This window comes from Lolium rigidum, chromosome 1 (assembly GCF_022539505.1).
Source record: "Lolium rigidum isolate FL_2022 chromosome 1, APGP_CSIRO_Lrig_0.1, whole genome shotgun sequence".
Lineage (NCBI taxonomy): Eukaryota > Viridiplantae > Streptophyta > Magnoliopsida > Poales > Poaceae > Lolium > Lolium rigidum.
Window position 1 is genome coordinate 346,587,227 of NC_061508.1, and position 17,541 is coordinate 346,604,767.

The window sequence follows — 17,541 nt, forward strand, 5'->3', positions numbered from 1 at the left end:
ATAGGTCGGTGGCACGCCCTGCACTTCGCATCGCCGCGTGTGACCAGAAGAGCATTGCGGGCCGTCGCTCGGAGGGGTCTCAGCCAGCCGCAGCTCTAGGCTCTTCCCGGCTCTACGGTGTTGACAAGGCCGCTGCCCGCCGGTGGGTTTTGGCAGTCAACAATGTCTCAATTTGAAATACTTTATATTCTAAGATACACAAAAAATGACAAAATTATGGATCCGAGTATAATGAACAAAGCATATTTTTTAAAAACCCAAAGTTAATCAGGTTTTCAATTTGTGTTGCCTATAATTCAAAGAATCCCACATCGCAATTGGCATGCTTGTAGGATACATCATTGGCAACATCCGGATATTTTTCTGATTTTCTGAAACATATTATATGATTATTATTATTATTATTATTTTAAAATTTGAGCTTGGGACACAAAGGTTGTTTTCAGATAAAAAATTCCAAGTTTTTAAAAACATATTATATGATTTTTTATTATTTTAAAATAAGAGGATCACTTGAGGTTGGGACACAAAGGTTGTTTTCAGATAATAAATGATACCATTGCCGGCTACATAGTGTGTCTCACATCTCTCTCCTGCTTATTTTCTCACACATTTCAATAGTTAGAGTTGGTGAGGTGGGTGCGCCAATATGAAGTTCAGTAACATTTGGATTTCGTTTATGTTGCCTAGGTCTGTTCGACATGTTAGGACGTCGTGTTCTATCTGTTGCAACCACTTGGTGGGCATGCCACGATGACGTGTCGTACGTCTACCGCAAAAACATGCAGCGAGTGGTCTTCGCATTGTTGTGGACGAAATTTAGTGCTCCGCGCCAGCTGGATAAGAACATGTTTTTATTCCGGCCGATTGGTTCTGGAGGGAGCGGCGCGAAGCTCTTTTTCTTTGATTGACATCAAGTGACTATGGATCCATGATGAAAGTCGGAAGAAGAGAATTTCATGAAGGCCAGAGGGGAGGACTAGCTAAGGGAGGTTCAAGTCTTTGCGTTGTTGAGGGACTTGCTTGGTGTTTCGGACTTCACGCAGCGGTATGAAAGTGGGGGCGACAACACGGGTGAAGTGCGGAGTCCTACCTTTCGGGGTGAAAACCCAAGGTTTGGCCTTAATTGGTTGTGCCTGGCAATGTCCTTGGTGGAGGCATTTGTTTTGAGAGCGGGGACTAGTACGTAATTCAGGTGTTGTCTTGGCGGTGGATGTATTGTTGTTGTTAGGCCCGAGATACTGTAGCGGGACTTTTATTTCTTAGTTTTCTCTTCTTGTTTTTGGCTGTGTGCATCCGTAGTGCCATTAGGGTGGTGCGTTGTTGCAGAGGCTAGGTGTAATTGGTATCTTCTTGATATTAATATATTCCCTTTATCGAAAAAAAAAGCTGGATAAGAACAATCTCCCTTGCTCTTACTAGCATTAAGCTACATGCATGCTCACCCATGACCTCCAAAACTATTCGTTTAGTGAAGAAACTAGAACCCTGATGCAGTGATGCATGCATTATTGCCAACCACGAACTATTTGCAAGGCAGAACTATTCGCACGGAAACAGACAATGCACCAGCTGTTTGGTTTGAATACAAGCCAAGCCAGGCCATTGTTGTGAATTTTGGAAGCCCATCTTCTATCAGTTGCACTCCAATAGTCTCCCCTTTAACCTTCCGAACACCTCACCCATGCTGTATTTGTCCGCTACCACCGACGATCTTGATTTGATCAGCACTGCACTATCACGAGAAAGGAGAAGTTTCCAGAAACGCCAACGATCAACTGTGGAGGATCAGTGCCCAGATCTGTTCGCCTCTGATCATAGCATACATACGTACAAATTGAGTTCTTTCATGGAGCAAAACACTGCAGTCTCTCAGCTGCATGAAATTGACAGACAATCAGCCAGCCAGAGTGAACAGAAAACTCACTCGCATTGTCGAGACAGACAACCAGCCAGCCGAGATGAATAGAGCAGGTCGGCAGGGACGTTGTTATCCGGGCGCGTGTGGGCTCCTGTAGTGGACCCTGTACCTGAGCCCAGCGGGCCTGGCAGGCCACACGGGTACGCTGAGCATGATGCCGAAGAGAAGCTGCGACGCGCAACGCAGCACCGGACTGAGAATCGTCCTTTTTTTTTCCCTTCTCGTTCTCGTTTCTTTCTGTGTTCTTTTTCAGCTTTCGATGCAGTGCGTGTAAACAAGGTTTGTACTACGTAAAAGGTTGTGTGCATGGGAGCTCGGGATGCGACCGGCCGGGCACCGACTTCTCCTGTACCGGTAACGGAGGCGCGCCTGTCCAGACGAGACGTGGAGGGTGGCATGCGATGATGATGCATGGACAAGTGCCTAGTTACCCGTGTAATCATGCTTCTTTGTCCTAAGATTTCCGGTAGCATTTCGTACGGGTTGTCGCCTAATTGCCGGTGCACCGAACCAGACCATGTGTTGAAATATTGAGCTTATCCAACACCATGTCAATGTACCGCTGCGAACATACTATTAAGAAGTACTAGATTTTAATGTGCGCCTTGGCGCACGATCCCGTGGGACTCAGGTATAGATAGAAAAGTAATAATATTTTTTTTATCTTACAAAACATAGTGGCTCACAAAAAAAAATTACAAACAGAGTAACAACAAACATTCATTGATTGATTCAGTCAAAAGCAACAAAAACAACGAAGGAGTTTTAGGGATGAGCCTTAGTGCACGATCCTGTGGAATTCGTCAATTCAGATTTTGTATAACATAAGAAGACCCAAAAGAGTAAGAACAGAACAAAGAAGAATAAATCTAAAGAAAAACAAAATGAATAACCCAAGAAGAAATAAAGAGTATGAAAGATCTAAAGTCAAGCACGGAAAGTATGTACAAACCTTCATAAGATTACAGTTGGTATCAAGGATTCATAGATAAGTCATAAGGTAAACAATTATATAATCCAAAGAGTATATCATTGAAAAAAAACAACTGACACACCATAGAGAAGACAATTACATTCGTAGGTCAACATTTGATTCAATAATAATGTCGAGGAAAAAAGATTCTGGCCTCGAGGAAGCATGTATGCTCAATCAATGTGCGTAGGCCATTTTTGTTCAAGGTTAACAATTTCAAGCAATCTAACAGTTATAAGACTATTCTTATCTGACAAGTAGATTACCAGGCTCAATATCGATGTAGAGATAATGAACCAAAGAAGGAGTTGAGCAAACACATCAAACATATTGAACCTATGGATGTAATTGTGTTTATGAATATACTGATGGCAAGACTTCGACCATCAAGTTTCTTTCAGCTCAAAGATGCCCACCTAGTAGAAATAATGAAAATATTAGTTCAGAAAATAGCAGAGCAGCTGCACTTACCAAATATTCCCCTAATAACATAGTAGAGTTTTCAAATCAAAACACAAGAAATGAAATCTGAGAAACTGAGTTACTGTTTTTGTGAGCATTAACCTACTCAGAATGCGTAAATAATTTGTATTTATTGAGTAGAAAGATAACAAAGAATCCATGGCATACAGTTCTTGTCTAAAGCCTGATCCACGTTGTATGCGTAACATCTGTCACTGGATCACAAGCTGTAGTGATTTTTTTTGCTGGAAAAGCTATAGTGAATATTTACACACCTCACATTCTAGTTTTTATCCGAAATGAGATAGAGCGCGGGCTTACCGCGCTGCCGTGTAATTCACACTGGTAAACGACTGGTAAATGATATGTGAAGCATTAACATAAATCAATGATAAGCTGTGAGTTAATAAGTACACCTAGAGAATGTAAGAGGAGCCATTGGATAATATGTATAGCCAAGACACAACAGGCCTAATCAATGAGTAATGAATCTTTCTGGACATAAATAAGCAGTAGCTAAGAATAATGGACAACTATGCTAGGACCACCAACCAAACTCATAGTCTAAGATCCATGGCTGCAAGTGACTATTAACCTATTTAGTCATAACAGCGAGCAACATCTAAAGGATGCAGGGCACATGCATAGAGTGGTTTAACTGTCATGGATAAAAACTGCTACCTTCTTGTCACATGGAAGGCAAGCTCCTCAACGCTTGGGTGGTTTTAGCAAGTTTTAGGTCAGAAGCAAAAAGGCAAATAGACCATGCAAGTTCTTTATGAGATGTTGATTAGCACCTGACCATTACCAAGGTAAGCTCCAGATACTTGGCAGAAAGCCCTATAAACATTTTTATTTCATGAAATATCCGGCATTGCACAAAAGGATACGGACTTTGAGTAGAAAGTAACGAGGCAATAAGGGACAAGCACCTACAGATCTGCGATTCATAATTTTTGTGCAATCAAAATGCCGGAAATTACCGGAAGCTTCAATGTGCTTTATTTCTAAATGCTACATTCATTTAGACTGGTTGTTTTTTGCCTTGTGATTGCACAATGAACAAGGAAAAAGGGGCTCAGTAGAGATAGCCATACCAAAAAATATTCACATGCATATCGCGTAGATATTCTATATCAAGCTTGCATTTATACAACATCGCACACATTGAACACCATCGCACATTTCATGAAAGAACAGGAACTTTTCCTGCCCGCACACGAAGCAAGCCCTGAGAAAGACGAAAGGTATAAGTGGCCCAGATGTGCTTACAATCTGCTTACAATCTATCCTAGGAAGAGTCAACATCCATGTAAAGGAAAACAGATTCATTTGGTAAAAACAATTTACCATTTTTTCTGTAGTAGTCATTTGGTAAAACCCAATATTAATCATCATTAATAGTTTAATACCACATGACCTGTCATTCAATGCAAATCAATGATAAGTATTCATCAAATAAGTAAGCAGAGAATGATGAAAAATGTACTCCCTCCGTTTTTATTTACCCTTCGTTTTGGCTTTAGTCAAAGTCAAGAAATTTAAAGTTTGACCAAAGATGTAACAAAAAATATCAACATCCACAATTACATATTTATTATATAATATTAGAGTACATTTCCAGGTGATTCTAATAGTACCAATTTATATTTTAGATATTAGTATATTTTCATATATTTTTAGTCAAACTTTCTAAAGTTTGACTTCGACTAATCCTAGTACGACCTCGAGATGCAGTAGTGTGACCATCAGAGTGACGTCGGCGTCACTCCAGTCCTGGATTAAATGAAGTGTATTTCCTTCATTTAGAGGCAAAATATATTAACATATACAGAGCTGAATACCAAAAACTGAAGGAAAACATACAAGCATACTCTTGAGTTAGAAAAAAGGAACACAAAGTAATGCTAGAGTTTGAGAAGAAAGTAAATCAATGTATTCTCTTTCTATTCACAAGTGAAATATATTTATTAAAAATCAACATCACGTGGGGGCCTAGGATAGGCAATCGCATCTGAGGCAATTTTTCTTTAAAGAGAACTGGCTGAATACTGCTTAATGATATCCAGAGCCAGCAACCATGGTGCCAAGCATAAACAGTTATCTCTTTCAGTTAACCAGAAACATAAAAGTTTAGTCAAGGAAAGGAAGACCCAAAAGTCAACCTGCAATTATTGAACTGCTTCGTGTCTCAGATGAAGCAGGCAACACCCTCTCATACTCTTGTTAAAATTTACATGACGTCCATCATACTTATTTTATAGTACTATTTCTTGTAGTCCTATTTCTTCTTATGTAGTGGCGCAAAAACATAGCTGTACAGAACTAATTAAGTCTGAAACATACATATAGTTAATAACCTTATTTACGTGGGCTTCTTCGGCAATCAGAAGGACATGTATAGAATAATATGGATGCTATGATCAGACAAACCTCAGTTAGTGACACTGGCTGCAGATACAACCTGAAACTCGAGTTGAAAAAACTGAAATTGTAGCCGTGTTTCCATATCTATGTATCTATCAAAATAATTAGGAGGTTATGAAATATTATATGCAAACAAATGAGATGTGCCAAGAAGTCCATTGACTGATTAACAAAAGCTCATTTTTTAAGAAATCAGGGCATCTGATTCAACGATAAGGGGCAAGTTCATGGGATTCGGAAGGTGGATTAACTGGTCTAGATAACAAAGTGGAACCAAGCAAGGTGGCAAATTTTCCCAGGTGAGGTATACAGCCTAATTGAACATCGATGGTGCAGTCGAAGAGCTATTAGAGCCGATAAAAAGTTCTTTTATGCAAGGATAAATGCGGGAATGGAGAAAACAAGTACAAAGAATAATTTCCAAGACTAAAAAGATAGACAGGGCAGTAAAGAAATCAAGTAAATTAATAATTTTTCCAGACTAAGAAAATAAAGATTCCAGAAATAAATGCTTCAAGCCTAAGCAAGATGAAATGATGTATCTATCTATATGGAGTTTTTTAGAAATAAACGGTTCAGCCAATAGCATTTTTTCAGGGTTGCATGTAAACCATGATAATTTGTAACTTTTCCACTCCAATTTCTGATTTTTTTTCTTACAGGTTTTACATTTTGGTTCTTCAGTAACTAACTCAGAATCTTAAAGCAAGCTGATGTAAATGGTTGCTAAATACGCATTAGGATTCTCCCTTTTTTGGTGCAAATACATAATTGACTTCTAAATGTAATTTCTTTCCTATCTACAGATTCTTCCATGCCACCCACATGTCAAATATAACGAAGTGCAATTACCTCTGGGTTCGACATCCGGTTGAAAAAGATATTGAGTACAATACTGATTTATGCAAAATAATAGCAGTGTTGCAAAAGGAAAGACATTTAAGGTAATTAAACTTTAATATATTGTTCAAGGACATGTACACAAAGGTAGTCTCCCCTGCAGTAGTTAGCTTCAAAAAAAAAAGGTGAAAGAACAAATAGGCAAAGTACACACATGTGTCTATCAGAAGGCAATACACATATTGTTCCGGTTTCATATTTCCAATAATAAATATTTCATGAGCAGAACAAAGGGAAGAAATAGTAAGTATTCAGAGAACAAATGGTAAATGAAGTGCAACCAGGGAAGAAAGCAAAAAAGCAGTCAACCAACGAATAATTTAGGAGACTCATCAGAGCTGCACTTTATCTATGCATGCACCTAATTAACATGATACCTTTCATCAGAGGTGTAACCACATGGCATCCCATAGGGGTAAACTTCTCCAGTTGCAGCCTGTAAGTATAGGAGAGTACAATAAAGAAATATTAAGCAAGAAACACTAGAACAAAAGCAAATACAAATAACTCAAATAGATACCGATGTATAAGTTATATATAACCTGATAGGTTATGGTAGTTGTTGCATGAATGGATTCCAACCACTTGACCTTGGACTAAATCAATTTAAATGAATAGTGGTAGTATTGTGCACTGAAGCGCTAACCTGAAATAAGACAAACAAATCAAAAGGTGCTAGTGATAGAGCCAAGTATGTCCAGCCGAAGTGTTCTGTCATGCAATCATATTAGACTCGAAAGCAACATGCAGTCCTATTTCCTAATACATTCAGCAAGCTATGTGTGCAGGTACCGGAGCATTGGACCGGCACCCGTGAAACCTAATCTTTTAGGGGAAAATGAAGCTCATCTATCCCTACAACTTCTGAACCTCAATCCACGAGCACTAACCAGCAAAAAATGTGATGTAAGACGCTGCAAAGCAAAAGGGAAGTAACCAAATGGGAAATGGCGTCTGGCTAGCGGCAACACGATGGCGACTGGACACACTTGAAGGACAACAATCGTGTAGAGCGCAGTGGCGGCAAAGACCCGACGGTAGTGGCAGCGGAGATCACGAGTCAGCAAACACAGCCTAGCACATTCACAAAGTCCATGAACAGCTAGGCTGAGAAGAGCATGAACAATTGTCCATGAACAGCTGATGAAAAATGATACTTGGACTAATAGCTCCATTTTCTCATTCACACCACACAGCAAGGATATAATACCAATAATAGACCATTCCTCCCTGGATTCTTTTGGCTGCATCAAAGTGGTATACATCAACTACATTAGAAACTCTATGCAGTAATCCTGCATGATCTAGAAGGCTACATTATTACGAGTAAAAAGAGGAACCAACTATGAGAAAATATGAGCCATGGCTATCCAAGAAAACGAATCTTGGAGAAAATATGAATGCACTTCAGTGATGTAAAAGTAACCAATTTAGAATAAAGCTGCAGACATCAAAACTATTCAGAAGTGAACTGAGTACATGTCATCAGCAAATAGAATCATATCTAGAGTTGTCCTAATAATATACTACAGGAAAACACTCAAAAACAGATATAGTCATCGAAATAAGGGAATACATACATATTGAACGATACAAAGAAAGGCCATACCTCTCATTTCCTGTTGGGAAGGGACCATGAACCAAGCAGCATGAGTTACAGAAATCCATATACTGATCAAGATTTACAACCAACTCATCTTCTAGAATCTGCAACATATGTCATGTCACTTCTTTGAACAAATATATAGAAGGAATACATCCGAGTTAAATAAAGAATTTGTACAAGGAAAAAAAAGAAAAAGTTGGAATAAGCGCAGCAAATAAGATAAATAAGTACCTAAGCTATAAAAAAAATCAAAATATTCATTCACAATATCAGAGGCTGCTTATTGGAGTGAACTACTGACATATACATATTTAACATTTCTACTCAGTCGTTCTTATTTGGACAAGAACTCTATTTGTATGTTCCATCACAGATCTCCGGTCATTTATCCTCCATTAGCTTCTCACCGTTGTTGAATATCCAGATCGTATCAACAACTATATGCACAATTGCTTTGAACACATGGATGCTATTTATGTAATAGTATAATGGAACTGCATAGAGACCATCCAAATGGCTTAGAACTATAGTAAAATCACAGGAATATTACAGGCACACGAACTCTAGAAATTTAGTGACAAATACCAACAGTAAAGCTGGTCATCTCAATTAGCACCATGAGCACAAGCATTAATATAGGAAGGGGCATCCATTAACTAAGCCAGTAGCCAAGATGTTCACAACCAAAGCTCCGACATCCATAATCGGCCACAGCTGGAGGGTCAGCCACCCAAGAGAGCAGATAAAAGATAAAGAAAAATCGCCTAAACCAGTCACTACAACAGTTACCCTTTTACCTTTAATCTCCCCATCCCGCTGACAGAAACATCTCCAGCCTTGAGAGTAGCTCCAATTTTCATAACCAATGAGACAATTCATATGGACATTTCATGGACTGTACAAACAAAAATGTGTTCTTGTAATGAATTGCATTCTGCTCACTAATAAAAATACGCAATAGACCAACGACATTGTCCAATATATAAAAGGAAGTTCCAACAATTGTGTGAGAATATTAGAAAATTAGAAATTGCCAGATTAAAGTTCATACCTGATCAAGCTACCAAGCTCTGCGTGAGAAATTAAAGCCAGCGCCAGCCACATCAACTACCCAGAATGATGATTCTACAGTTTTAAAAGGTCTGGTCCTGCAGTTAAACAGTGAGTATCTTGTTCTAGGGTATTACATCATCCCAAGCATCCAGTATAGGTAGTAAGATATGAGATGACGTGTGAAACAAACCTTGGTGGCTCATACTCCATAACAAGCAAAGGAATCTGGGTGTTGAACACCGACTCTCTCGACCTGTCCATTAAAATCCAATTCATAGTAAACCATAATCATAGAATCTGAATATTTTGTATAACAAAATAATACTGAAAAATCATGAACATCAGTCAAAGTTCATGGGCAGATTTGGGTCAAAACCCATAAATACAAGAGACTAACTTGAAATAAAGAAAATTTTATGTGATGTATGTGACCGTAAATAGTAAGATCACAATGTGCTCTTGTTTAGTTAAAAAGAAATACAACGTCCTGAAATATATGTCTATATAGTTTGCATGCCACTAAAGCATGGTACTGAATCTTATCTTAAATCTTTTCTGCCGTATAGCTAGGCACATAACTTGGATACTCTATAGTTAAATAATAGTTGACTGCAGATAAATTTTAGAAGTAAAGAATTATTGAGTAGATAGCATAGCATAAAAATAAAATAATGTTCCTCTGCAGCCTGATTGGATTTTCATCAAACACATTATAGGCATATATACAAAAGCATCTACACACACAAAAATGAGAAATTATGGGAAGTGAAAGAGAGAGGGAATGAGACAAATCAGAGCAAAAGAAAAGATAACCTTCAGCTGCCCATGGATTCACGATTGGGGGAAAACGTGTTTTACATCATGAGAGGACCCTGAACAAAAACATGATCACAATCAATGTGATCCAGTGGTGATATATACATACTAAGAGAGATATAAATCAAGGAAATGAATACGGCGTGCCTTGAGGGCGGATTACCAGCGGAGTGTGGCGATGTGCTCGCAAGATATGGACCCATTCTTCTATTAAGCTTCATCTTCTTCCTTTAGAATACACCTTCACCAAAACAGAGGGTAAAATCAAATAAGCAACCAAAAGACCAAATGCAGAATATGATTGAAAAAGAGAGAAAGGCCTAATTGAACTTGTCCTGGACCACGAACTGCAGCGGATCCGCAACCTCTTCTCTAATTCATGTATTCTTATGTTCATAAACCGATGGTGAACAATAAGAAGATTGCACAACCAAGACCAACATGTGCCCAATTCTGACATTAATTCAGATCTTGCTGAATAATTCCTCATATTGTCTAAACCAGGAACACATGGACGAACTGGGGATGAACAAATGAAAGCAGAGAAAAATCACCTAGGTCTTTGGACCGATGCCAGCAAAGAATGGAGGAATCTTGCGTTCTGAACCCGTCCTCCCCATAAACATATTTTCCAAACTTTTCAGTAAGAAGATTAATACTTCTAACAGAGATCATAACCAACCAGAAATAATCAGCAAAACTTATTTAGATCTCTTATTTTTAGTAAGCAAGCCATATTCATCCCAAATTTGTACCTGTAATTTTGTTCAGCAATAATTATTTAGAGCTCTGCTTTTTAGTTAGCAAGTTGACCATAATATAAGATGCAGAAATAGATTAATACACATGGGAGAACTACTTTACCACTGGGTAGCATGGAAAACCTTGAGAACAACTATCTCTATGTCGCTTCCAATCTGAAAAATGGGAGCTAATCTTATAGAGCTTGACATTAGAGAGATGGAGATAATACACACAGAGAGAGAGAGAGGAGTGGGGGACGAACCTGACATCGAGGTCGAGGAAGCGGTCGCACTTGCCCTATCTGCTCAACAAGGTGAGGCACTTCAACTTCCACCCCTCACCACCCAAGACCACAACCAATCCGCTCCCCCGTCTATGTCTCCTCTCCAGCGCTGCCCCTTTTCTTTGCTTGCTGGGAGGGCGACGGTGACCGGGGGGCAGAGTGGAAACCGCATCGGCGCCCGTGAATCTCCATTTGCGCAGATCTCGCGCTACACCGACGGCCGACGAGCTCCTTCTACCCGGTCCAAACGTGGAGGAAGTGGCGCAGGGGAGAGATGGATAGGGGAGGGGCGAGGAGCACCATCGATTGGGGAAGGCGGGCAGGCGACGGCGCGAGGTCGCTGCGGCGGCGGCTGAGCAGAGGAGACGAACCGGGAGGGGATTTTAGGTTGGCTACGTGGGGATAGGGCTGGGTTGGTTCTCTCGTCTGATTTGGTTTGTGAGAGATATTTTGGGCCAAGCCAATCCTCAAGTGACACGTGATCCAATTTTTAGAGACGAAGTTGGGCCAGCGCCCAACCCACGCGCGCAAGGTGGCCTAACGTGGATGGCCTCTCCATGCCCCATGAGAGTGCAACAATTATACCTTTAGATTCTACGGAAGGTTGGAGTTTTGATCGTTTCGGAAGGAAAAAACGTGTGGCTCCTGCACGTCGCTCCCGCGGGCGACGGCAGGGGCGAAAACCTAATCCCGCCTCCACCCGTCCTCCTCCTCCCCTCCTCCCCCGCCGCCGCCGGCCTGGGCCGCCGGGCAAAGCCCGCGTGGCGCCGGCGGCGGCGGGATCTCCCTTACCCGCGCACGCGTGGTCCTGCGCGGGGCAGGAGTGGTCGGCGGTGGTGCGGCTCGGGGCGCCTGCGTGCTCGGTCCGGCGGCGATGGCAGGGCATGGCGGCGACGGTCCCGGCGGAGGACGGGCTGGTGCGGCTCGTGGCCTTGGGCGGCAGCGGAGGGGGGTGGCGGGGCGGCTGCCGACGATGCGGCCCAGTTTGGGGCCAGGCGGGCCCCGATCTGGGCCAGAAGGGCCTCGGTCTGGGACAGGCGGTCCTCGGCCGGGGCCAGCTCCGGCGGACGTCCGCCCTGCTCTCTCCATTGTTGGTGCCAGGGCTGGGCCAGGTGGGCTCAGCTCCGGCGGTCCTCGGAGGCACGGTCTGAGCCGATCCTCCTCCGTTTGGGGGGTCAAAGCGGTGTTCTTGCGGGAGTGCAATGGCGAGCGCGAGGTTGCCGACAAAGTGTCGGGCTTGACCAGCGACATGGCGGCGTCGGGAACGGTGCGGCTTTGTCCCTGGGCGTCGCGGTGGGGGTGCTTCTCTGCGGCGGTTTGCGGTTTCGGCCGAGGCCGTCTTGCAAGAAGTGAGGTCACGGCGACGCCGCCCATGGTCTCTGGCTAGCGCATGGCGATTCGGTGGTGGCACGGTTAGGATTGGCACGGTGTTGCAGGTGGATGGCGACGGAGGCCTGGGCGCAGCTGCACAGTGGCACGGCTAAGGAGGCTTGATCGAGGCTCCGGCAGCGGCCGGGCCTGATCTTGGCTGAATCGGCTATGGTACTGTGTCCGGTCGGCGGGCACCTCCTGGTGGCGGAGGGCGGATCCCCTCCCCTAGGTTGTCGTGTGCTCTGATGGCTGCTGGCAACGGTGCCTCCTACTTTGTCCAATTCGCGTTGCGATGTGATGGCCGAGTCACGGGCTCGAGTTCGTGGGGATGCCGGGGCGGCCCCGGAAGGCGGACTGCGCGGATGGCTCTACGGCGGGCTACGTGGCAGCGGTGGTGGTCTCTCTCTTCGGTCATGAGGATGGCGTGGAGCGGACGGTGGGAGTTCACGGAGTTGGCGGCGCTTCGGCTTTGGCAACCCCCAGATCGTGTTTGGAGATCCCATCTTGGAGACAGCGGGCGACTAAGTTCTCGGGCGCGGTGTGCGGTTGCTTTCGAGCGAAAGTTCAGCGCCTCGGCGCCAATGACGGCGATGCCTGCGGGTGTCGTAACCCTCTTGGGGGCGTCGTTGTGGGTATCCGTCCCGCTCTACGGCTCCGGGTGAAAACCCTAGACCTCACGGTCTCGACGACGGCGGCGGAATGCGTCGTTACCCTCTTGGGGGCGTCGTTGTGGAGCCCCGAGTCGACTTGGTCTCACCTTAATGTCTTCGGTGGCAAGTGTGGGGTTTTCTGTGTTTTTCTTTCTTTCTTTGATCTGCTTTGTATGAGGTTCTTCTCTTCACCTTGTATCGGTTCGGCCGTTGTGTCTTTATTTATAAAGCGGGGCGAAAGCCTAGTTCGAAGAACATACTATTAATGCACTATAGCGCGCAAGAAAAAATAATGTACAGTACAAACGCATGGTGTGCTCACTATATGCTTAGTATGTGACCACTGATTGAGTTGTTGTCACATGTAGATAACCAAAAGATTAAAAAATAATACTAATATTTGGAACCACCCCATCCGCCCCTATTATAAGATGTTTTTATTACAAAACAATTACTCATATATCATTAAAACGAGGGCCGAGTTACACATTGCCTTTTATTTGCAAACACTTAGAATTTGTATTTCAAAATTTCAAAAAGTTTGGAACAAAAACAAGCATATAATAATTAGATAATGACGAATTAGAGAACTTTGTACTCCATAATGGCTTGATTGCACTCCACAAAAAGCAGGAAATTGCTTGATTGGTTAAGTGATTGCCTTATAAATCGCCAAACATATAAATTTTCTTTGGATATAAATGCAAAGTGATGAATTCGAGAATTTAGTTTGTTTTCAAATTTTGAACTCAAACAAGCTCTGTGGGGGAAAAAACTCAGGAGAAGACAATTTTAATACTACTATAATCTTTCATATTTTTAAACTAACCATTGGTGCTAAAAAAGTGAAGAGAGGAAAGAAATATGAAACAAGTGCAGCTAGCGCTCTCTGACTATGGACTATGGAACGTCCATGCCTCTAGAACAAGTATACTTACAAGTTTGAGTGTTTGACTATCACGCATACATGGCTGTAGATCGAATATGTAAGTCTGGCTATGGAGCATCCATGACCAAGTCACCTTCACTGACATAAATGCAAGTACTACAAACACTTGCTACAGTAATACGATTACACTCCAATCTTGTAACCAGTTCTTCACGGCTCTAGGCGGCCTAATAAGTTGTTAATCTCTTGGCCTTCGCCCCGCAATCACATACGGTGAGGCATGACAGTAAAACCTTTATTATCCAGAGTAGATTGCAGGCAGGGTCGACCAAGTCACCTTCACTGAGATTAATCCAAACTCGGTTTTTATTTCTTGAGTAACATGTCCATGGCTTTCTGCATTGAAGGTGCAACAATGTAGGCCGGGACTAGATGATGGTGCACCTACCTTGAACATCATACCTAGAGAAGAACAACTGGTTACAGCAACCACAAACCTCTTCAAGCCACGTGGCTCGGCGACGGTGCCTTCGAATATCCCGATCTCTGTCTTATACCCGCTGGTCAGACATTTGAGGGACATATCGAACATGTGTCGCACTTGTAGTATGTGAACCTCCACTGTCGCCTCGACAGCGCAGTTGAGACACGCCACGGTCATGTCGATCGCACCAGGGTCAGTGGGCATGCGCAACGTGAATGGCCGAGCCGACGCGTCCCAGAACTGAAACATGGACGCGCCATCGAGCAGCTGCAGGTCATCCTCTTCGTGCACGCCGTTCTTGATCCTAACGTCGTATTCCAGCAGAGTGGAGTCCAGCATCTCGATCCCTCTCCTCGGACCGGACATGGCGATGAGCGAACCTTTCTCCACAATAACAGGATCATCCCTGCTGATATTGACGATGTAGTTAAGGAGCGGATCCAGATTATCCCGCGCCGCTACGTATCCATACAACTCCACTTGTAAGGAGCCGGCGGCATCCGCGGGGAGTTTGACCACCTGTAAGGAGAAGAACTGGAGCATGCCGGTGGGATAATGCGTGCAGCAATATCCGCCGTCCTTGTGAAAGAGGCAGTCTGGCGTGGGATCGGACAGCGCCGTCGCGTCCAGCCGAGTCTCACCACGGTCTGCGATGCGGTAGTCTTCTTTCCAAGGATAGTGATCCATGCCCCTGTAGATGGAACCGTCACGGTGCATGCTTTTTCGAAGTCTACTGTAGTCCCTGGTAGCTAATTCCTCGTCGTCCATGGCCTCTTCTTTGGGCTCTCCTTCGTCGTGGGCAATGATTTCGGTCGAATGACCGTCTGCCGTGGTTGGGTCTTCCTCGCGTCCAGTGATCGCGTGCACAATCCGGCTCCATCTATCGGTTTTGGTAGACTTGTGCTCCTTATAATCGCCTCGTAATGATCGAGTGAGGATGGACATGCCCCGAGACGCCGCCGGGAGCGGGAAAGCTCGTCGAGCGGATGCCATGAAAGAAGAGAGGAGGGGAGGTCGCGACGGAGATGAGAGGCGGCGCATTGGGGTTGGAGCGGCGGCGAGGTTGGAGCATTGGGAGAGAAGTGGAATAGATCGAGCAGAGGGTTTGCATCTAGATCTTGCGCGATGGCGGCAAGGTAAGGTGAATTCTGGATTGGGGTAGTGGGTCCATGCGTACGTCTCTTCGCACATATCCGGCTGTTTTCTTTGCGTGAGACGCGAGTAGGAGCCGAGCCATGCACACCGCATGGTGACATGACCGCGAGTTGTGATTTTTGAACGTAGCACTATCTATGTAATGTTGGCACGGATAAGTGGCTTACCAAATCAAGTAATCATGTACAGCTCCTCATCGATCACTAGTTCACCACTATCTCTACTACTTAAAAAGACTGAAGTGGTTCCTTATTCTGCCAATACGTTTCGTAGTTTTGGTCGTCCCACTCGTCGTCCTTCGTCGTCCTATGTAAAACGATACTCACTCGCGTTGCTACCGCACAGATGGGCCAAGCCCAACTAATCCGTTTCCCAAGCACCACTACCTCGCCTCCTTTGCATCTCTCAGGAACCACCGCTTCCTAGGGTTTGGCCCTGCCCCGCTTTCTTCCACGCCGCCGCTCGCCAGAACCTCGGCCGCCGCTGCTCGACCACGTCGACTACCACCTGCCCGCCGCCGCTCGCCACGATCTTGCCCGCCGTCGCTCGCCAGGATCTTGCCCGCTGTCTGCTCGACCACGTCGACTACCACCTAGCTCTCAATTTCTCTCCCCCAAATCCCCCAATCCTCCGCCCGTCGCCATCCACTCCCCAATCGCGGAGCGCCCGTCTTCCTCGCCACGGAGCTCTCGGCGCGAGACGAGGAGGCCGCCGAGCACAACGACGTGGCGCGCGGGTAGGGCGCCGCCAGGCGGTCTCACGCTCCCAGCACCCCCGAGCTCGTCAGGCAGGAGGGGTTGCTGGAGCTTCGCCCTCGACGGCGATGGAGCGGCACGCGAAGGCGCGCGGGGGCGCCAGCAGCGCCTCGACGTACCGCCTTCCACCTCGAGCTTCACCTTGATCTTGCGTCGTCATCCTCATCGGGAGCAGCGCCGCCTCTGCTTCGTGCAGCCATCCTTCAAGCTCCTCCCTTTCACCCTCTCCCTCAAGGCCGCCAAGGTCATCCTCGACCTCACAAGCCAGGTAAGGGCACTTGTAGCCTCCTGCGTGTTTTTTTCTGTTATTGATTTGTCTCCTCCCCTCTCCTATCCACTCCCCATCATTTCTCATGTTTGTTTCTGTATACGTTTTGTATCTATGCATATAAGGTATTTGTGGAAAATCCAAACTCTGCAGGTTCACATTGGTTCCTTTTTATGCCATATTGTATACTCAATAATTTATTTTTTCTGATATTTTCCTACAATTAACGATAACTTAACCATATTAGATTTTCCTCTCTCTGTCATGTGATTTTCGTTTGCAAGTTATCACTAATGAGATTTATGAGTAAATTGGTAGGAACATAATATGTGTCATATTGTTTGAGACACCCATCAAATGATATCTCTGAATGGAAACCCATGTACAGGTCTCTAGGTGATGTGTCGGTCTTGCTGATTAAGAGCAGTGTTGTTGTGTTGATGAAGAGTAGGGTCAACAGGGTGTTTAGGATTCAAGCAAATTATATCCAGGTAACTCATTACGCTGCATATGATACTTTTGAACTTATATAGTGGCATAGTTTCACCACATCTTGACGAGAAGATCAATGATTTTATGTTGAGTGTATGCTTGGTTAGTGTTCTTGTGGCTCTAGATTGTCACTCACTGGGTGGTTATGGCCTATGCTTTTACAATTTGGACCTGCTATGTACTTTTGAAGGAGTATGAAATAGCCGCGACCATGAGGCTGTGCTTTTTTGCTTCAGAGAAACGCTGACCGGATCCAACATCGAGCCGAGCTGGGTTGACCTCCAAACACCGC

General features: G+C 44.3%; 2 long non-coding RNA genes across 3 annotated transcripts; both read right to left on the bottom strand.

The window, feature by feature from the left end:
- Window positions 1-8,282: 8,282 nt before the first annotated feature.
- LOC124684529 lies at window positions 8,283-10,216 on the bottom strand. Of its 2 annotated transcripts, none has more exons than XR_006997056.1 (4): window positions 10,156-10,216; window positions 9,533-9,595; window positions 9,341-9,437; window positions 8,283-8,390 (listed from the first exon to the last, which is right to left on the bottom strand). It is a non-coding gene; the product is annotated as an uncharacterized LOC124684529 (long non-coding RNA). The 2 variants fall into 2 exon arrangements; XR_006997057.1 differs by lacking the exon at window positions 8,283-8,390 and adding an exon at window positions 9,081-9,184 and having other exon boundaries at window positions 10,156-10,204.
- A 587-nt stretch (window positions 10,217-10,803) lies between these two features.
- LOC124684530 lies at window positions 10,804-11,537 on the bottom strand. Its single transcript, XR_006997058.1, has 3 exons — window positions 11,165-11,537; window positions 11,023-11,075; window positions 10,804-10,913 (listed from the first exon to the last, which is right to left on the bottom strand). It is a non-coding gene; the product is annotated as an uncharacterized LOC124684530 (long non-coding RNA).
- Between the last annotated feature and the right edge of the window lie 6,004 nt (window positions 11,538-17,541).